General features: G+C 39.6%; 1 long non-coding RNA gene across 1 annotated transcript in view; it reads right to left on the bottom strand.

Moving 5' to 3' along the window:
* Positions 1-1,572, bottom strand: part of LOC135299686 (uncharacterized) — a 7,476-nt gene extending 5,904 nt beyond the window's left edge. The window contains exons 1-2 of the long non-coding RNA XR_010361637.1: positions 1,242-1,572; positions 1,026-1,108 (exon numbers count right to left, since the gene is read on the bottom strand). This is a non-coding gene — a long non-coding RNA (uncharacterized LOC135299686). The remainder of the gene's footprint in view (positions 1-1,025; positions 1,109-1,241) is intronic.
* Positions 1,573-23,278: the final 21,706 nt, after the last annotated feature.

Genomic DNA, 23,278 nt, shown 5'->3' with positions numbered 1-23,278 from the left:
ATATTTTTTTTAATATTACTTTTGACAGTGTACCATGGGGGACTGGGAGAGCTGTATTCATGCAGACATCGTTCATAAGGATCTGAAGTTGGTAACAATATTGCAAAATTCATGCTGTCCTGAATAAACTGCTCAGTAATAGCCTTACCCTCTGCACAAGGCTTTCAACAGGGCTCCAGCTGAACGAGACATGTAATTCAGAGCAGATGAAGCATAAAAACCCATAAATATTGTACAATGGCTCCAAAAGGATCATGCATGACTGCATACATCCTAATTGTCCTTGGTTTGTGTGTAGATTCAGCAGTGCAAACACCAGTGCCGTGCCATGAGCACTACTAACATGGATTTCTGAACTAACCTCAGGAAACAGTGTGGGAAAACAATGCCTGATTATTAGTGCATGATTTCAACCCAGAAAGACCTACCCAAGTGTGCATCTGGCAGCACAGCGGGCTCATTGTCTGTAATACAGGAACTATTTCTGTAGGAAAACCCAACAAAATTTAAACAGAAGAGAAAACCCCAAAAATCCAATAAGGTGTGTAAGAGCTGGGTGTTGCACACACACAAAGCAAGGAGGATGTGCTGCAGGGAGAGTTGCCATGGAGACTGAGAATGGCAGTAAAAATGCAACTGAGATCTGGGAGCACCCCAAACCAACCCTCAGCTCCTACAGAAGTAGGGGCAAGTCAAGATCTGTCCCTGTTTCTTGCTAAAGCAGGCTGGCACTGGGCAAGATGAGACTGGGACAGGCAGCAAGAGTGGCACAGGAGCCACCAGGAGGTATCACTGTCACCTTGATTTTTTAATATTTTCTAAGCCTTCTGATGTTTGCATTCTTGTACCAAACTTTCTCACACACTTTCTATAAACAACTTATTGTTTTCCATTCTTTTATGGAGGAGGAGAAACTTGATAGACTGTTGGTTTGTCCAGTATCCTTGGAGAGGAGGCACTTTCACCCTCCAATCCACTGTCACTTTTGGAAATCTATAAATGTTGGAGTCAGAAAATAAACTTACCCCTTTTTCCTGCCTTGAGAGCAACAGCATGTCTGCGTTGTGTTATCTTGTGTCCTTTAGTGACATATCACCTTTCACAGGACCTGTTCCCCAACAAGCAACCATCCCAGGAAGAAAAGGATTTCATTACTGCTCACCAAGAATGCTGCATGTGCACAGCTTTCCTCTCTCAGAATGAGGAATAAATGACTTGGCCTTTTAAATAAAATATCTTACCTCAGCGAGTCTGGCTGGTGAATCACAAGGCCTGTGTCCTACTCCCACCTCTCATAAAACCTTCCTTTTCTACAACAGGGAATAATAAAAGAGTTGCTTTTTCCTTTCTTGTAACTACAACCACAGCTGGAGCACGGAGTGATCAGGGTGAGCCTTGTTATTCTGTGCAGCAGAGCACAGAGGTGGCAGCCCCATCCCCTGTCCCCACACAGCCACAGCACAGAACACAGTGGTGCTGGCACAATGAGGGGCACTCATAGGTTGTCACAAAGGGTTTAAAGCTCCACCTCAGAACACAGGACTGAAATCCTGTTCCTGAAATCAATCAGTCAATGAGAGTCCTTCAAAGAGCAGTGAGGCCATATTTCTCACACTGAAGGTTAACTCCAGCAGAGGAGATGCTGCTTGCTTGGTCAGCTGAGGCTTTGGGGACTGAGGCTGCCGAGCCCCAAGTGTCCTTTTCTGATGGCTTTTCATATTCACCATGAACCAGCCACCCTGAGCTCACACAGAATCCCACTGACCAATCCATGCCAGTGGCAGGATTCAGGTGGATGTGAGGATCTGTCATTCCTAAATCTAATCACTCTCCTCTCCCTTGCCCCAAATGGTGACATCAAGCTAAAACCTGGCTAACAGAAAGCCAGAGTAGTTACATTAGTTACATTGACAGGTATTTTTCCTTTTGATTTTAAATATTTTTTTTTTGTTTTGTTTTGTTTTGTTTTGCTTTTCAAAACACCTCTCATTTGTCCCGTTGCTGAGTTTTCTAGCAAGGGAAACTAACTGGCTTCCTGCATGCTAGATGCTGGGAATTAAAAGGTGTGTTTATAGTCCAATAATGTAGGATCTAGAACCCTGCAGATAAACAGGGAGTGAACCAATTTTTCAGTATAGATACCATAAGTGGTGGTCAAATTATATAATCAGTAATTAGCTTGGTTAAAAAAAAAAATCTAAAAAAAACCAAAAACCCCCAAAGAAACAGAACCCCAGACTACATTTTCCAAAGCATTTTCAAAGCCTACAGTCCTGGAAAAATTCTTTCTGTAAAAGAAGCTGAATTTTCTTTCATGTGCACAGCATATTGTTCAGAGCTAGTATGGAAACAGTATTGAAAGAATTACCTGTTATTAAAGGAAAATTATTGAGAGCAATTTTGGTCCAAAATTACAATGTGTAGCTGATTAATGGGGCATGCCCATGAGGGAAAATAAAATGTATAAATTAAACCCTGAAAGCTGCTAAAAAATTCTTAAAATGCCTAAGAATTATTTTTCTCTGAACAGTTGTGATGGATGTATGAGATCATTTATCACAGCCAAGAAGTTTATGGTTTTTAATCAGGTAAGAAAGTTAAACAGTAGAGAAAACTTCCACATAACTTCTAAATCATTGAAATTATTTCTTGTTATGCCTATGGAAAAGCAACTCCTTCCACATATTACTAAGTTCCGTTCTCCTTTTAGTCATTGGTTTATCAACAATATTATTTCTTGCCAATCATCTCATCATGCACACATAAATAAAAGATAGTAATCACCTGCTCCCTGTAAATAGTTGTTCTTATCAAGTGCTGGGAGTTTTTTAACTTGTTTTTAATTTTAAAAATGCCCATTTGAAAAAAGCATATCAGAAACCTGCAGTACCAAACTCTTCTGAAGTTACATATGCAGATATTTCTTGTGCCAAAATGAAGGTGATATAATCAATCTAAATCCTTTTTATACCCTGTGCTTCCTTACAATCTTTAAGTGTGTACAATTTTTTTTTCTCACCATAGGAATTCAGCCTTTTGAAATCAGAATTTTGGATGGTTATTGAGGAGATGTGAGCAAGAGACCTGAAGCTCTCATTAGCAGAAGTTTGGGTTCTGTAAATCTTTTTGAATTCAAGTTTTGCCAGATGGAATGGAGAAGGAGACTTTAATGTTCTTGATATTCATTATATAAATTTATAATCCATAAATATCATTAATTGCTGTAGTTTACCTATTGAATTAGCAGATCTAAGGGCGTTGCTTTAGCAGTTCACAAACTCTAAAATTTACCAAGTTGTTGCTCCTGTGTTTCCTCAATATTCCACTTCTTCCAAGTGCATCACAGCCTGTGTTGCTTCAGGAAAGTCCATATTTTGATGATAGGGTGGATTGAGCCTGTTTTTACCCCTGCTAAATGGAATACAACATAATACATTTTCTTTATAAGCTAATTATCCTGGTTCAAGCCGTGTTTTGTGGCTTAGATGGTCTTTTTTTTGACCCCACACCACTTATCCGTTACAAAATCACTTGTCTTGCACACAGTCTGTAAAAAATTGAGAGCTTTGAATCTTAAATCCTTCAAAACTAGCTAGACTTGGAAACATGACAGTGCCTTGTGAAGAAGCACATATTTTTAAATAAGGGAAAAACTTAGGATTTAAAAAATTCACACGTTTTCTATTCATCGGGTTGTCATTCCTATGTCAGACTTTGGCAAATTTTGCTGGAATCTGAATACTATATCATCAGTGAGAGGTAAAAATAAACACACATCAAGTGTGGCTGCTTCTTCACCTTGATACAAATCAACCACCTCACCTGTCTGGGATCTCAGTCCTTGAAGGCATCACTATTCAAGTTGTTGGTTTTGGCACCTTGCCTTGATTGCAATCCTTCCCTCCACAATGTGTGGCTTGATCCTTTGCATACCCAAAGAAGCGTTTAGGAAGTGCCAGGCTTTAAGAAATCATTTACCCTGTTCCTGTTAGACTTGTGATTTCTACAAGATATCAGCCTTCAACTTTGCACTCTTATTGATCAGCTGCTTTTCCTATCGACACTTCTTCTCTTCACATCCACTGCTGAAAACGTCACTCTAAACATTTGTGAAGAACTTCTATTATCAGTTTCAAATAATTTTTTTTAAACCTGCCTTGTCTCAGATTACCTATTCCACCAATTTTTTGCAGCTACATGAAAAGCTTTTTTTTTTTTTAACACAGCTTTTTTGTCTATTTAAATTTGTGTCTTACTGCTGAGAAAAATCACCATATATTCCTTGTTGACCTAAAAACCACAAACACCATCCTTTTTCTCTCTTGCACCACTCCTTCCTATGCACTGATCTTTGATTAGGGTTCTTACGGCTACAATCAAGGCTTGAGTGATGCAATTAAGATTAATATTTATAACAATTTTGGTATAGTGAGCCTCTAACAAAACCTACCAGTTGTTTTGGAGGTTGACATACGACCTTAAATATTTAAATCCCGGCTGCCTCAGTCCTGTGACTAAATATTTAAATCTCAGTTACCTCAATAAATTAAATAACTACCCCAAGAAATAATGCAGTTGATGATGAGTAGACCAAGTCACTTGCTGGATATATTTTTATTCCTTTCTATGATTTATGCCACTACATCACCAGTCCTTACAGCTCCATGGCTGTTTGAATACAAAGCCTGAGTTTCTGTACAAATCCTGGCATCTATCTTCTGCAGGGGCTGGCAAGGAGAAAGCCTTGCTCCAAAGCACACTGTGCTCTTGAGTTTCAGTCCAGCAATCTCTACTTGAAGGGTTGCTCTGCTCAGAATTATCATGGGAACCTGTGATGTGGTCAGCAGGGTATGACAAAAAAGGCAACTGGAAGAAGAAAAGCAGAAATGGACTAAAGCAAGCTGAGAATTGTAATAAAAAAACACCCAGGCAGTGGTGCGAGCTGTCATGGAATTCCTTAGTGGTGCTGTGGGACATATCTCAGAAAGGTCTGGGTTACTTGCTTGAGACAATAAATAAAGAAATAGGTACCCAAGTAAAAGCACTGAGGAAGCTTTCTAAAGATGTGTGGATCAAAAAGCAGTTCAAAACCAGACTCACAGTCAGATCTGTGGGATGTGTTTGCCAAGTAACAAAAGATTGCAGTTCCTTTTATGTAAGGGAAAATATGTGTTTCCTTCTGCAAGGTAAACAAACCCAAAGCAGCTGCAGATTCCAGGAAGCTGAAGCCAGAGCAGACACAACTGCTGGCTGGTCACTCAGGATTCCTGCAAATACCTTCAGCAATCTCCTTTTTACCTGCCAGTTATTACTGTCAGGTAGTTATTCAATTTGTTTAACTATTCTGTATGAAATAGGAAGTTTTGTATTTTATTTTTTTTATTTTCGAGGTGAAGAAAATTCCTTTCTTCTGGAGGAAAAATGTGGGAGGGACACATAAAGCTCCTAAGACATCAAAAAGATTAAAAAGTACCTGTTCAATACAGACAAAAACACAACGTACTCACTTAGTTAAGTTTATCCAGAGCTGCTTCAGGGCACTTCCAGCCTGCCTGCTTCAATTAAAAATCTCACCATAAAATAGACAGTATCATATTTCTCCCATACCTTACATTGTCTGTATCCTCCATGGAGGTCAAATGGGACAAGGCATTAATAAGGGAATTACAGGAATAATTCTAGGAGTTCACCAAGGAGATCTTGGAGCTACAAAGCCCCCTGCAGAAGAAAGCAAACTATCCCATTCTGTACTCTCCCACCTTCATGGATATGGAGATCCATGGAACATCTGGAATACGCATCCCATAAATGATTGTCCTGCAGAGAAACACTGTGTGTGCTCAAGGCATTCACTGCAAGTAGTGAAACTGCTTTGTCACAAGACTGGACATTAACCTTTCTTCAGGAAAAGGCTGGTCAAACATTGGAGTGGACTGCTCAAGGGAGTGGTGAAGTCACCATCCCTGGAAATGTTCAAAAAACAATCAGTGGGGTGCTTAGGGACATGGCTTAGTGGTGGCCTGGCAGTTCTGGGTGAGTGGTTGGGCTCAATGACCTCTTAGAGGCCTTTTCCAACCTAAACAGTTCTGTGATTCTGTAAGAAACACAGATTAGAACATGTATTAATTAGGTAGAGTGAAGACTGCATTCTTTTGGTGGTTTTTTTAAGGATACAAACCCATAATCTTTTACCCATTCAATAGTTCCACGCATCAAGTGAGATATTCCATGAACTTTTTTTTGGTTAGTGAAGAACTTCACAGAAAATTCACTGTGAATATAGCTCAGGGTAAAAGATGAAGTTGGGACCTTTGAGTCTTAGAATCACATAACTTTGGTTACAATAAAAGTTTAAGATGCAGGAAACTCCTAATCACTAGTGCTGTTGGCTGTACACCCAGAATAGTGTTGGAATAAATGTTTGATGGCCAAGAAACTCCGTGGTGCACTCCTGACTTGTGCTGGAGTGTTTCTGCCACCAGCAGCCTCCATGGGCTTTAAAACAGGATTCTCTTTTTATATTGAATCTATTGCTATACCAGTTATGGAGTGCACAAGTCCTTTACACCCCTAATAAAAATCTCCCACTGTAGTAAATCAGATTTTCCACCAAAAACTTGTCTAGCTGTATTCCCATTTTGTCAATCAAGGTGGCACCTCGTGTGCCGCAGGAGTGATGGACTCTGACCTGACTTCAGCTTTGATGTACACACTGAAATTCCTTTTCCACAAAGACCAGATCATTCCCTGCTGAATATAGAGAATATCCCTGAATAGGGAAATGGGATTATGTGCCATCAGAGTATCAATATAATCCATAGATTTTTTTTTTCCTTTTGATTCTTGAAGTACATCTACTGCTGGTGTAAAATTTTTACCTGCAGATTTCCTGTAGGTGACATGAATTGAATAATAATAACAACAACATGAAATAAGGATTATTTGTATTTAGCATTAGAGGAAAGTAAAACTGACTGTGAGCTGCTGTCTTCCCCTTCATGGCATTCTTCTCACTCCATGAGATCCAGTATTTTGTCTTTTGAATTATTATCAGCCAAACAGATGGCAAGAGCCCAAGTGTGCCTCACTGACAGGTATTTTCAGAAAGCTTTTCATTAAAGGATAATGGGATAAATGCAATATTCAGCCACATGAAGGTACAGCCAGTCTGTGCCTCTGGAATTACTCCATATATAAGCTGGGAAAAAACCCACACAGAGCAGAATTTGGTCCATTATCTTTAGGATTAATGCCTGAATGACATAGATCTGTCAGCTTTTCCTGCAAATGTAACTGTATTGCACTTCATTATGGATATTATTAATTAACACTCCATTTGCAGGTGATCTAATCAGTTAATATATGCCTTTGAAAAATGTAATATTGCCCTACTGCAAATGGATGTTTAAGCTGACTTGTAGAAATCTATTTCTGGCCCTTTTCATTCCAATATTCCTATTTCTATCTTCATTGCTTCAACATTTGGCAGGGAACACTTAGACTGTGTCAGGCATCCCGTGATCAGTATCCATGGGCTAAAAATGTTGGGAGAAACCAGTGTGAAAGCTGCAGGGTTTCCTCTAAAAGTACTGGCTCTCTGTTTGAGCTCCCTCTCAAACAGCATATTTGACAAGCAAAAAATTAAATAAATTATCCACATTTTTGCTAAGATGCGTTCCTGTCAGCGTGAGTGAGTTCTCACAAATTTTGAATGGACATGTATGTAGATGTAAATCAGGAGAGAAAATGAATGGGAACTGCAGCATAATCCATTTAGGAGAAGTTCTTCATTTATGCAGAAATAATAAAGAGTCTCAGATTCATGATTAAACATAAAAATTATGAGAGACCTTTACTCCTCCTCTGCCAGTATTTCCACACTTCTTGCTTTGTGTGAAGCTGTAATTTGTTGATTAAATTAACATTTTCTATAGGCATGTTCATGGAATGAGCAGCAAGGGTTATTACAGTCTTAAAGCAGTTTCCTTGGCATTTTACAAGGCAAGCATAAATCGCATTTCGAATTTCAGAGTTTCCACTTCCCTTGAGGGCCTTCAGTGAGAAATGTGCTAACTTAAGCAAAAGAACATGAAATGCCTGTATTTTTGGAGCACTGTTGGAAGAGAAAGTAACTATAGGATGAAAGAATATTTGAGGGAAAACCCAGCATGCATACCTTCACCCTAGTTGTGGGGCCTAGAATTTAGGTATTTTGCTAAGTTTAGAAACCTTGAAATAGTATTTATTAGTTTACCATATCATTATCCCGCTTTCTGCCTTAGAAAGAAGAGTGAACCATGTATATAAAAGGTTAAGGAGTAGAATATAAGAACAATCTGAACTACAAATTACAAATTTGTCAGCCCAGATATTCTCAAGCAGTTGGAACCAATCAACAGCACACCAGATTATCAGAAATGCATTACAGTGTCATTGGTAGATCACTATATAAATATTCATATAAAAAAATAAAAACTCTAAATTGTGTTTAATCACTATTGTTTGTTTACAAGAAAAACAGGGACAAAGTATCATCAGTGAAGAAGGACAATTATAAGTATGTGGAGGTTATGTAAATGCTCTGGAAAAGTTTTGTCATTTAGACAGAGATATTTTAATGGCTTAACTACACATAACTAGAATATATTTTATAGTTCCATCAGAATCGTAGAATGATTTGGGATGGAAGGGACCTTAAAGTTCATCAATTCCACTCCCCCTGTCCATGGGGCACCTTCCCAGATTGCCCTAAGCCCCATCCAGCTTGGCCTTGGACAGTTCTAGGGGTCCAGGGGCAGCCACAGCTTCTCTGGGCAACCTGTGCCCACCCTCACAGAGAAGAATTTCTTCCTAATGTCCAATCTAAAGCTTTAGCTTGAAAAATTCAGGCAAAAGCACATATTTCAACAATGACAATAACTGGAACAGTTTATCTCAGCATCCCTTCAAATAATGCCACCAGGACTTGAATTCAGCTCTATCTGAACATCAAGCCACAAAGATCATCTTTGCTATCTCTGATCCTTTTCCTTATCACGGTGTAGGTATGGCTACAGCTGCTTCTTCTTCTCAGTATCATGTATTTGTTTGCCAGTCACAGCTCAATTCATTACGCTTCTCGAGCACATCTCTACTCCACGAGGAGCACATCTAAGATCATCTTTAGGAGCCAGGCTTGCCATGCATGCAGACAGATGATTTGTAGCAACAAAGCTGGATTTGGAACAAGGCCCTAATGATTTATCCACAATGCTAGGTGGGATTGCAAGTTTAGATCTACTGCAACAGCTTCTTTCTTGCCACTGTGGGATAGATAAACAGCAGCATGGAAGGAAAGCAAAGTACTCCCAGACCAAGCCACTCATCCCAAAACAGTCAGCCCTGGATATTACTGCACTTCTAGAGCATGATATCTTCCAGAATGGAATTTATAGGCACTTTGAGTACCTCCTTGCAAAAAGAGAGGAAAATGAGCCTAGTGGGGCAAAGATTTGCCTTGCAGAACCCCATGATTTTTCAAGTCTCCTCTAAAAGCCAGATTACACTGGCTGCATGATGCCAAAGGGTTGATGAGAGTCTGAGTTCTTCTGGAAGAGAAAATTAAAGTAAAATACCAAAATTATGCTGAAAAATGAGAGAAGGCAGAATTTGTCTCACATACATTTACGTCAGTGGTACACATAAATATTAAGAGTATAATGCCAGTTCCCCAGTTCCATACCCAGCTGGCTCTGCTGCAAGAGTTCTCTCCTTTCAGACTCCTGGCTTGCACCTTACTCCCTTACTCTTAGCTGCTCTTCATTTCTTTCAGCTTCACTGGGACAAATTCCAATTACCTGGAGAGAGAGAGAAAGTGGGATGGCAGGCTGAGAACATGCACAGAAATAGAAGTTGAATCTTGATGGACCTACCAACAGCTGCAGAAGCTTCATTTCTATAAAATATTATTACTTTTCCATCTTCAGATAAACAAATGTGACATGCAATGACTGGGATAGATGAGACAAATGATAATGGATAAAGATGCCACCTTACTATATCCCAGTGGATGTAACTGGGGAGCTGGAGTTTGATCTTTTTCTTTTTACACATAAAGGATATTTTCTTTATGTCAGTTTTGGTCTTGTCAAAGAGAATGAGTTGTAAATTTAGAAAAAATTGCTTTGCTTGACATTCATTTCTTCATTACCAGAATAGATTTGGAGTACTTAAAAAAAGCTTTCAGAGAGTGACTGTTTGAATGAGTGAAGTAAAAAAAATTAGCAACAATAAAAACCCCTAAATACAATCAAGAGAGATTATAAATGTCTCATTAAAATTGATGACAAAAGCTCACTCCCCCTCATCAGCATCCAAATTCTTAATCCCAAAAAGGAATAAGACATTAAAAAGCTTCCTTATAATTAACATGCTACCAAATTTTTCCTTCCATGCCCATGCAACCATAGAGGACCAACTCCTGCAGAATTGTCAGTGTTTATTCACGAGGAATTACAACTGATTTACAGCCATGTCTGTGAGAGAAGCAACAGAACTAGCACGTGAAATTTTCCATAACATTAACAACAAAAAAGTCCTTTGTGTAATAGTATTTTCCATTTTCCAACTTCAGCAGCCATTTCAAACAGTGTAACTTTGCTATGTGCTGACTAAGAGAACATGATAACGGTCTGCAAAGGATATTAGGAAAGGAGAGTAAAATTTTAGGTCCTTCAGGGGAGCATTACTAAAAGTAAGGGAACGCAATCAAAACTAGAAAAATCAGTGGCCCCACCCTCTTAACACGCACCAAGAAATATCACACTTCCTATTCTGAGTCCCTAATTAATTGCTATATTTGTTTTTTGATAACACTTGGCAGATATTTACAGAGCACCATGTTCTTGCTCATTGCCAGGTGAGGCAGCATTAATGGACTGGTTTCTGTAGGAAATGTGAGTCCACACTGTGTTTACAACAGTAAGTCATTAGGCTATCTAACAGCTTAATAGGAACTGACTTTGAAATGCGTAATTTTGTGCATTTAATCTTACAAGTGAAGTGTGAAAACCCCAGAACTGAGGCTGTTGGAAAGTACCTGCAGTGAAAAAGCTCGGTGCAGTTGTTTTAGTAGTCCTTCAATCTGAATATTTTTCTATTCACCCTCCAGGCCATTTGCAGACCACCAGAAACAATCATCCAATTTCCAGTGCATTATTAGAGCTTTTTTCCTGAGTGCAACCTGGGAAATGGCTGCTGATTACATGGATTTTTCAGGCAGTGGCAAGAGGCTCTTTTGTGTCACTGGCTTCCTGAGCCTCCCCACAAGCTGACAGATGCTGAAGCGGAAATGACCCAGAGGAAATTACTACAGCTTTCCTTCAGGTCCCTGGAAATGATGGTGCCCAGGAGCAGCACCAGAATTACCCTAGGTTGCCACCCAGTTTGAGCCTGGGTTTGAGAGATATGCCTTGGACAGTTTGAACCTGGGTTTGAGGGATATGCCTTGGTCTGCAAAGAGCAGCTGGCAAAAAAAGTCACTGGCAGAAGTCTACTGCTGGGTGACATCATCTTCCCAGGTTCTCCTCTGGTCCTAGGAGCCACTGAACACAGGTTTTATGCCTCGTGGTCAGCTGTAGTGAATATGTGCAGTAGATTTTGGTGGATAGTAGTGGCATCTTCTCACTTCAAAGAGATATTTAAGACCTGATCTGCCCGATGGAGGCAGAGCTCAGCTCAGGCAGAAGCCCAAAAACTGTAGCCAAATAAATCAAGTCTCATCATCTGCCTTTTGCTGTGAAAACACCAGATCACAGAACTCACATTAGATACAGAAACTGGATATTAGACATTAGAATAATCTCTGGATTCTAATGAAACCTCAGGTCTTTAGGTCCTCTTCAAATTAACACAATTTTTTACCTGAATGACTGCGGCTAAAGAGAGATAGTATGCTCTTCTCAGCTCCAAAAAACTAAGGACTGCTCTCCTTCTTTTGGGAAGCTAAACTTTCTTTTTTCCAATTGTGCTTCATCTTCCTTATTCCTCCTCACATACATTAGCTCCTACCTAAATCCTTCACACTGCATTTAGAACCAAATAAAGCATTAATATGTTCATCTGTGTGAAATGTTCTCTTAACTATTACCTCGGGCAGTCATTTAGTTGGATCTGATAGGGGAATGCATTGACATTGTTAAGGTTAATGACCCAATGATTAACAATACACATTTTGCAGCTCAATGCTCCCAGCCACTGTTTCAGAGTAATGTGAACAAGGACGTGTATTATGCTACAATATATGGAATGGAGTCTTTCTTCCCACATAATAAGTGCTGTAAAAGAAATCAGCCCGTGCTGAAATTGGTAATTCGAAAAGATGGACACAGTTTTATACTTATCAAAAATGTGAGGAATCTCACAAAGCTCATAGATTATATTATATTAATCCTGATTAGCTCATAAAACCAGTCAGCTTATATATAATTTGTGTCCCACCACATTGAGCTAAATCACCCACAATTTTTAAAAAGACACTTTTTATGCCTATAATGATGTCTTACTAAAGCTGTAGTGCTACCCTAGATCATCCACAGCACAGATTTGAGCTGAAGAACCACTTGAATGCGCTTCTATGCAGAGCACAGGGTATGAGCTGTGTGCTGAACATGGGCACAAAACTGTGTTTGGCACAAGGGCGGAGCAGAGGGAAAACCCCCCCCAAAACTGAAATAGGAGCACAAGGGGGGGATGTCTCAGTGTGTTCTCCATGGTGGGTTCACTGGGGTTACATCCTGTGGAAATAGGATCTGTGTTTGAGTGCTACAGTGGCAGCTGCAACAAGGTTCCTTCTCCTTGAATACCACATTCTGTGGATATCTTTGGCTCTCACAACAAATCTCACAACAGTAATCTCACTCAGTGTCCCTTAAAAAACATAATTTCCTCTCTTAGGTTTATCACATTGTTTTGAGAGCACTGATATCTGCAAATAGCACAACTGCAAGAAACGTTATTATTACCATTTCAGGAATGCAATCCCCATTTGAGTATTCAAAAATAATTTATGAACATTTAGTAATTCGCTAAGTTTCACAGCACCCCACTTTTATTATTAGCGCTGCATTAGCATTTTCAAGTATTTTACAGGATTCAAATCTGTGCTTGGACTTGCTTGTACTAGATAATTGTCAGGTTAATTTTAGCCATAACATAATGAACTAGGCAAATAATCAGGCCAGTGGCAAGCTTTGCTAAAGAAGGACAGGAACAAGATCATGTTGTTAGTCATACCTGTAATGAAAGCATCTTAACAGATTAGTGAATACATTTATTTTTATTTATTCATTATAAATTAGGAGGTGATTTGAGACATAACTGAGAACATATCAGTCCTATTTGGTTTCCAAATTTAGGCACTTGAACGTTCTGTTTTTCTGAAGGCCTGTTCAATAATATGTTCTGTTTAATTAGTGGAAGAGGTAAGTATTCACAGTCTCTAAAAGTTTTAACAGTCATTAGGTAATTAAGCATGAACTGAAGCAACTTTCTTAATTATTTAGTTAAAAACCATGGAACTAGGGACCAGATTCTCATTTACATTTACGTTTTAGGTCACTGCAGAAAGAGATATATGCTATAAATTACACAGTAGATATAAATGGGTTAAAACATATATTATGTTATTTTATTTATTATTATATGTTCCTTTTGGAACAGATTGCCCAGAGAAGCTGTGGCTGAGCTCTCCCTGGAAGTGTCTGAGGTTGGACAGGGCTTGCAGCAACCTGGGATAGTGGAAGGTGCCCCTGCCCATGGCAGGGGATGGAATTGGATGATCTTTAAGGTCCCTTCCAAACCAAACCATTCTATGATTGTAAAATATTAGTCCTGAAGAAATCCATCTCAAAGAGTCACTGCAAAAGGCACATCCCTTTTCTCAAGAATCTTCATCTGACCCCCACAATACTCACCTTTCCCTCACACTGGCTCAGGCACTACAAGATTTTAGAGGTCTAAGATGTCAGGAAAATGTGTGAGCTGAGGATTGGGCAATTCCCATTCCCCTACATTTCCCTGAGTTCCCTACATCTCTCCTGGTTGCACCTGGCAACCAGGCAGCATGTCAAGGCATTCCAGTGGGATCAGAAACAGAACACACCTCAGTGCCATGAAAGGTCACTTCTGAACATCAGATGCAGAAAGTGTGGGATAATCCCTGCCAGTCATGTAAGATGAGGAAATTTCATGAAGAGAAATAGCTCTCTTTCATAGGAAAATCAGGATGAAAGGCTACAACTTGAAGGCATGGATCAAAGAAGAAGAAGTGGGAGGCAAATGTTCTCTTCCACACTTGACAGACGTGGCAGATGCAGCCAAGATACTGGCGGTAAAACAGGCCAAAGACACAGAGCTGTTAAGCAAAAATATCTTTTGTTTAATTCTCCCCTTTACCTCTAGAACCTCATGGAAGTAGACAAGGCTGCCTGACTCACTCTGGACTGCTTTTGAAATGGTATCTTAATAACTGCTCTGTACTTGCTCAGAGTTTGTGACATTTTCTGCTCAGGAATGCATAGCTTGTTTAATGTATGTGCAACTTTCCCTTGTTCCAGGACAGGGAATTTTGAGAGAAGCTATGAATAGATGAAATATCTTTGGTCATCAGCTTCATAGTGTTATCAATTATTTAGGCTAAAAAAAACCCTCAAAGACTGTGCAGTCCAACCCTTAACCTAACCCTTCCAAGGTTATCATTAAACCATGTCCTAAATCCCTCCATGGATAGTGATTCCACCACTGTCCTGGGCAGACCATTCCAAGGTTTGACAACCCTTTCAAGAAAGAGATTTTTTGCAATATCCAATCTTAGCATCCCCTGGTGTAACCTGAAGCCATTTTCTCTTGCCTCATACAATTCTGCACTGTTATATTCCTGCTTGTGCCAGGGTTATTGCGGCTCTCTAAAATAAATTCTACTCAGTGATATTAATGTTTGCTTGCAAATAATCAGAGAATCACAGGCTGGTTGGGGTTGGAAGGGTCCTTAAATCTCATCCAGTTCCACCCTCTGCCATGGGCAGGGACACCTTCCACTATCCCAGGCTGCTCCAAGTGCTGTCCAACCTGGCCTTGGGCACTTCCAGGGATCCAGGGGCAGCCACAGCTTCTTTGGGCACCCTGTGCCAGGGCCTCACCACCCTCACAGGGAAGAATTTCATCCTAATATCTAATCAAACCACCTTCAGTTTAAGGCCATACCCCCTTGTCCTGTCATTACACACCCTTGTGAAAATGAGAAGTCCCTCTTCACCTTTCTTGTAAATCCCTTTAGGTACTGGAAGGAAAGGACTTCAGGTGATCTTGTTGAAATTGTCCTCAGTATATTCAGTTATTAGCAAAAAGCTTTTGAATTTTTATCAGTCCAGATTTAAAAACAGCAGTGATTGTTCTGCTTGTGATCTTTCCTTCTGCATCCAACAGTATAAATAGATAGTTGGAATATAGGCCAATTTTTACCTTTTTTTAATCAAAGTTACCTTTTCATATCAAAACTGCATCTTATTTTACCTACTGTCAAATTTCCTTAGTATTTTACTTCACAAAAGCTAAATATATATTGAAATGAAGTGTTTTCTATGATTCAGTATAACACATGACTAAGATATCACTAAATCTTTGCAGTATTGGAGATAAGCTCTTTGTCTAACAAGGTCTTTGTAGAAGGATGTGAAAAGTGGAGATCATTTATAGCAATGCATTCATCAGACATGGGTTTTGGCAGCTATTTAAACAACAGTGTGGCAGCAAGTCAATCTTCCTTCCATCACAGCAGATACATGATACACTTCATTGTGCTTATGGCAAGAATTTCACTCTCTCTCAAAAAAAAAAAAAAAACAAAAAAAAAAAAAAAAAAAAAAACCACCAACCATGGATATCTTTATGAAAATTGAAATGTATATCTAAAAAAATGCATTTTATGGTCATTTCCCTGCCCAACACAAACAGCTGCAACTCAAACGGAGGACAAAGAATTTGGGTTTCCATTTTCTTTTATTTTTTATCCTTTTCCCATGAGTATCAAATACTTTCAAGGCATGAGGTACATTTGACAGATAATTTAGATTTTTTTTTGTTAAAACCTTATTATGCAGAAAATATATTATGTAAACTGAGGGTCACAATTCAATACTCTTCAGAAAATTGCAATTTTAGTCAAAGGCTGTTGACCCCACTTATTTATCACTGGAAGATAATACAAAGTTTAATGGGAAGGGAAGGGAAGGGAAGGGAAGGGAAGGGAAGGGAAGGGAAGGGAAGGGAAGGGAAGGGAAGGGAAGGGAAGGGAAGGGAAGGGAAGGGAAGGGAAGGGAAGGGAAGGGAAGGGAAGGGAAGGGAAGGGAAGGGAAGGGAAGGGAAGGGAAGGGAAGGGAAGGGAAGGGAAGGGAAGGGAAGGGAAGGGAAGGGAAGGGAAGGGAAGGGAAGGGAAGGGAAGGGAAGGGAAGGGAAGGGAAGGGAAGGGAAGGGAAGGGAAGGGAAGGGAAGGGAAGGGAAGGATCAAGAGTTTTAGAAAACACTCAGTATACAAGTGTGAATATGACATTTCCCATTCTGTCTCAGGAAGTGAAATTTCTCCATTATCATAGTGGTTGTGAAACCACACAGCAAAGATCAATTTAACCCAGAACAAAGTGTTTTCCTGAGCTAGTCAGATTAAGGTTAACCAGCATCCTAACCAGGACCACTTAGAGATGGATAAATATTAAACAAATCTTAAACTCCTGATCCAAGTCACCTTAGACCCTTGACTATTCAATCCTTTGCTTAAGGGCTGAGCTTTAAGGTTCCACTAAAGATTTTGTTTTCAGAATAGATTAGACAGACAAAAGATATTCCAGGTAATCAGGAGTGAGCTGTGAAGTGAATCAGGAGTGCTCCATGAAGACACACTGCAAGGCACAGCAAGGAGGAATCTGCACCAATAATCTCCATGGCTGATTTCATGACAACTGCTCCGTGTTTTGCAAGGAGAGTGGCCAGAACATCAACCACACTGATTATTAAAACAAAACTGCAGAAAACATCAAAGCACTATAAAAAACCTCAGTATTTGGAAACACTGTCATGTCAGTACAGACAGGGGGGCTTTTACTGTTAATTGTGTTTGTAAATGGTCTTCTATCACAGGCAAAAAAGCTGAGCATCAGTGAATATCTATAAGAAGCAGAAATGTTAATCGTAGTGAAATTAATTCTGCTTTCATCAGAGCAAACAAAATGCCACTTTCACTTTAACAAGCCTGCACAAACAAATTAATTCTAAATGAGGCAGCATCATCCTGCCAGTTCTCTCGCAGGGCTTAGTTCTACCTTCTGCTGCTTCTCTCACTCTATTTGGAAATTTCTTTTCATGGGGGAAGGCCAGATTTCTATTGTGAGGAGACACCACACAGTAAAACACATACATAAAGGAGATGAAAACCACATTGGCCTGAATGCATCTTATTCAACTTTAGAGAATTAACTCAGGCACCTATTCACCCTAGAGTATTGATAGAAGAAGATGTTAGAAAGAAAGCAAAATGGGCATTTCTGAAGTGTGAATTAGATCTAGAGGTATATAGAAGGGGCCTGGGTTCTCAAGGAACAAAATACTTCCTTGCATAGGCCTGTAGTATGCTGGAGTAGATTTAAGCCCTCCTGCATTTGAAGCACAGCCTTGAAGTGTGGAGGAAAAGACAGAATGGGAAGGTGTCAATATTAAGGGGTAGAAGATGTTTTCCACCATCAGAGTGGGAAGGTGAGAGAGGTATGATGATCCTTATTTTAATACTAATATCTATCCTTTAAAGCAGGGACCCTGAGACCTCACTAGGCTGTTTATTAATTTCTTATTAAGGAAGTTTTCTAGTCTAAAATTACAAGGCAGAAATTAAAGGTGTTATATTAGTGGAAAGAAAACAGGACAGGAGATTAAACAGTTTGCCTTAGGTGACCCATTAAGACACTCAGTAAGCAGGGAATATCTGACAGACCTCCTGAATCCCAGTCAGACACTCCAGCCACTCAAACTGACATTTCTCCAACTGTTTAATCATCTGGCCATGTTCCACAGCCTTGAAGTGATTGGACAAGGTCAAGAAAAGGAGTGGAGGGCAAGGGAGATCTCCTTCATTTCTGTGCCTTGCCTTCATCCAACTAAAGGAAAAGCTTTTCTTATCTTTGATTTCCAAATCACAGTCTATGACTTCCCTCTTTTTTTCCCAAGAACATTTTTCTTTTTTTACCCCCCTCTTGCCTTCATCCTTCCTGCTTCCTTTTTCTATATGGTTCCTTTGGTTGCGTAGCAACAGCACATTCCTTAAAAAAGGGCCTTGCTGGATATAAATGACTGAATGGAAAAAAAGTGAGTTGTGCAAGGTCTTAACAAGACCATAAACCAACCATATTTCTGGCTGTCTCTTTTCAAAGTAATAACTAAGGAGGTGTGTGGGCTGAAGGGAGGTAGGAGTCAAAAGGAATCAGCATTTTTGCCACTCATTTCCAGCTGTCCCTTTCTCGGCCCCTGGCCAGGGTCCTCTGTAGCTTCCCATGTTTGGAAAGACCAAAGGAGAGTGAGATAAACAAGGAATGAGGGTTTAAAAACCAAGCAGCCAATGAGAAACCCACCCCAAGGAAACAAAGGAAAGGCAATAAAACTGGTACTTTTCCTCACAGCCATGCTTAGCTCCTGCAAAAGCCCAAACTGTACTTCCAGCTCTGCAGCCTTGAAGGATTCTTCCCTGAAAGCAAACTGATTTGCTCAAGGACACAAGTGAGCAAAAACAAGTCCTAGACTCTGAAGTTATTGATTCTTCTCAACATATAAAATAGTTACTGGAGATCTCACTATGGTATCTTATTTACTACTGCAGTTTAACTGCATTTATCATAGACAACAGAATCAAGCAGGATACTCCAACAAAGGCCATTATACAGAAACTATAATTCTTGAGTAGAAATAGTAATAAATAGGAATAGAAATAGGAATACTGAAAAAGGTTGGATGTCTTGGTCAACCTGCTTTTTTCATCTTGATCTGTCATCTTCATCTATTCATTTAGCTTCTCTGATGAATCCTTTCCTGTAAAGCAGAAATAGTCTGGTTCTATTTCAGGGAAGTTGTGTGATGAACGTTTCTAAAAGCCTATGAGGATAAAAGCCAGATTCAAGTATTCAAGTACTAAGTATTAAATGAATGGGATGAATTAAGATAAAGTTGAGAGAGAGCCTTACCCCATCCTTCTCTTTGACTATTGGGAAATTTGCCCATGTCTTCACTTTAATTTGTGATGAGCAGGCTATTAAACTTGAGCTGCAGACCAGCAATATTTTTCTTTGAAATTTTCTAAATAGTGAGAGTTTTGATTCTTTCCTATCTTTTATGGATAAAAGCAGTAGCAAACTATTTTAAGAATTAGACTACTTTTTCATTCCATGCCAGAAGGCTCAAATATGGGACTTGGAGTCAGAATGGGTGAAAGGGATGTGACACGAGAAAAAGATCTGTCAGATGGGATAAGGAACTCAAAACTCATTACAGAGGGCTGTAATGAACCTTTCAGTAACTGTGATCCCAGAACATTAGAAAGGAATTCAGAAGAAAACATTAGATATTTTGAGGCAGTTTTAAGATTAATGTATTAACAGAAAGGTTGATTAAGACTGGTGAGGAGTTTCTAGGAACAAAGATTATTTATCTGCAACACAGGATTAACCACTGAAGACACATGAACTGAACCTAATGCTGCATGAGGTTCAGCCACTTTACTGATCTGACTGACAAAAATAAAATTGTAAAAAAGATTGGGGCTTGTTAAAGAAGTTATGATTATTTTAAAGCCAAGGAAGCTTAGAAATTTGATGCAGACAGGAGCAGAAATGTATCTAGATAGAAGACTTGCAAGAGTCAGGCGTGGCAAGTTCCAGGAGACTGAGACTGCAATAACTGGAATTTCCTTTTGGAGATGGATGGAAATTGTTTTTAGGTTTCCATAAAAAAACTAAGACATATTGCACTGAGAGATCTTCAAATTAAGACCTCTCAGAAAGTGTTTGAAGATATTTATAACTAATAAGTCAGCAAAGGCAATAAAATCTCCATTAAAAATGTTCATGAGCAGGCTAGACTGCACCTCCATGCTGACAGTATGGTACAGAAAATACAGACATTTTACTGCATCTCCAAACATCTTTACCTCCTTCAGTTCTTGTCTAATAAACACCTCCTAGAAGAATTTTTTTCACTTGAATTCAGATACAAACAATAATTATACAGTGCACATTCTTCCCTGAAATGCAGATCAGTCATTAGATACTCCCAGGCACTTTCACATTTGATGAGCACTGCCCTTGTTTGCCAACTTCCAGTAACTACTCTGTTAAACAAAGTCCTTCAAATACTGTTTTGTGAGTAAATGTGCTGCTGGTGCAGGGAAAAGTAAAACACTAATAAATTAATCTCTCTAGCTAGCATAAACTGATTAAGCTATCTACACCACCTGTCAAGAACTGCACAGAGGACTACAGCTCTCTTTTAAGAGCAAGGGGAACAAATCTCTCCTGATCTCTATCTTCTAGCAGTAGTGAAATATTCCATTTGTTCATTTTGCCTTGTCTTTTCATCTAATCTAAGGCTGTCAGCAAAGGAAAGGTTGGTTTGTGAATACAGAATGCTGCATGAACTCACATTGAAGACTCTACATTCTTATCAACTGGCTACTGAAGAACTCTGATTGGAAAACTAATTTCAGGGTGGCATTCACCTCCTGGAACAATATTCATTCATTCTCAATATCTTGGAAGGGTGAGATGAATTACTTCCTGGAGGTGACTACTGCTCTTCACTGACTGCTAAAAAAGGCTACAAAACAAAATTAAAATACATCCTGAGACTGCAGTTGGTGTAAGAACATCCTCAATGACTTTCTGTTCAGTCTGTGACTACACAATGATCACTTCTTCATCCCATTACTGGCTTTCTGACCCTTGAACATTATGAACCATTTTGCTTTAATTATTTGCCGTACTCACTACAGTACTAAAATAAAAAAATTCAAATCTGTAAAGAAACCACTGAATGTTCAGGTAGTGCATGAATAAATAGCAATAAAGTGCATTTTTTATAAATTCAGTGACATTTCTGTTTCCTTCTGTGTCCTGATATGTAAGAAAGTAACTTTGCTTTAATAGATCATCTCATAACATTTAATCTGGTGGTTGACTTAATGAATCATGTTTATTTCCAAAGATGAGCTCTGGAGAATCTTCTGTGGCAGCTTAACACACAAGAGCCTGCAGCTCTCTCTGTCTCCATCTATGGGAGTTTATCATACCCTTAACACAAGCTAAAAGAAAACATCCCAATGCATATTCTGCTGCCTTAAATTGTTCTGTAGCTGAATTTATAATTGCAGTGAAAATGATTTTGCACTGGTGTGGTGGTCTGTGAAGTAGAGCAAAATGACAGATAACTGTTTTTCTACACAAAATAAAATTGTATTTGGCACAGATAACCACAAATGGCAGAAGAGGTGGTATAATCTACTCCTTCCCATTAGTTCAAGTGGTTTATTTAAAGCCATGGAGGTCATAGAATCATAGAAATGTTTGTGTTGGAAGGGATCTTAAAACCCATCCAGTTTCACCACCTGTGAAAGGACATGGATCTGCAGGGACACCTTCCACTAGCCCAAGTTTCTCCAAGTCCCAATTTCCAACCTGGCCTTGGAAACTTCCAGGAGTCCAGGAGCAGAGCCACAGCTTCTCTGGACAGCCTGTGCCAGGGCCTCACTACCTTTACAGTAAAGAACTTCTTCCTAATATCTAATCAAACCTTACCTCTTTTAATTTAAGATTATTCCCCTTTGTCCTATCACTACATGCCCTTGGGAAAAGTCCCTCTTCAGTTTTCTCGTAAGCCCCAGTGAGTCCTGGAAGCCCAGAAAGCTGTGGGGAAACAACTACCACAGATCTGAGAAATCAGATCTCTGATATAAACTGCAGGGCATAAAACACATCAGGACTAATCCCAGCTAACAACCATCCCTAGTGCTGCAGAGGATTTTAGCCAGGAAAGCGAGCTGATGTTATAACAAATGAGCATAGCCAGGAGAATCACAAAATATAACACATAGCTGCAGTAGTGATGCACATGGTGTGCACTTGGGGCTTAATTAGTGATTGGCTGTAGGCCTGAATGTAAAAATAACCTGTGAATTACCCACTGGGGAGGCACTGGAGCCCTGTGTCCCAGGGCTGTGAGAGGCAGGCTGGAGGGGGCAGGTTGCTTTCCTGCAGGATGAGGAAGTGTCTAGTTAAGTCTTCAAGCATCTGGACAATTCTTGTCTATCCAGCCAGCAGTGCACGCCCTGCAGCACGTGGGAGAGCATTTGGTCTCTCCCTCAGCATTGACAGAAACAACAAGATTTCTTTCAAGCTCATCTGGTGTTCTGGAGAGTAGCTAGGGCAGGGAATCAGATTAGCAGTGTTAGCAGATAATCAGCACCAGTGCCATTCCTACTGGACTACTGCTGCTAGCTGGGATGAGGGTAGCTGGTGAACACCTACACAAACACTCCCAGGTGAGGCTGAGTAGGAAAGAATTCATCTCTGTTTGAAGGCCATGCAAATCACAAGGTCAAGGGGGAGACTAAATTATGAGTCAGAATGGAAAACAAAAGGTACCTTCCACTCAGGGCTTTTCATGGAGGCACCAATCTAGTCTGTGCAAAGTGAAATCAATCTCCTCTGACACCTGATTCCTTTGGAACAGTCATTAGAATAACAAGTGGAGAGGCTACAATGGAATGGAACCAAAGAATAATTTCTGTTTCTAACAACTGCCAAAATACCTATTTACCACTGAGACCAGAACAACTCTGAAGCAGCTGTTGTGCTCTTCTGGGTAAATAATATGTGTTAAAAGATGTATAAACATTTATACATGTTTACCTTCGAGACATCAGCTTTTCTGAAGCAGACATTTCCCTTGCTGCATACATAATACATGCTTTGTTTGAAAAACTGCCTGAATTCATGAAGGGAGAAAAACCTGTAGGGCTCTGGGTGTGCACAGTGCTGTTATCTCTTGTAAATGCAGATGTAGTGGAGCCCTAGCACATAACATGATTTAAATTTTTTGTCTAAGGTCTTCTGTGAAATGGTCAAAGAACTGCTGTAACTTTGGCAAATACTTTTACATACACTTTTCTAGGAAAGGTCAGAATTTTGAAAGCTACATCCTGAACTGCAAATTT

Source organism: Passer domesticus, chromosome 4, assembly GCF_036417665.1.
Source record: "Passer domesticus isolate bPasDom1 chromosome 4, bPasDom1.hap1, whole genome shotgun sequence".
In the NCBI taxonomy this organism is placed as follows: domain Eukaryota; kingdom Metazoa; phylum Chordata; class Aves; order Passeriformes; family Passeridae; genus Passer; species Passer domesticus.
Note: the sequence above shows the minus strand (reverse complement) of the source record. Positions and strands in the feature narration are given on the sequence as shown.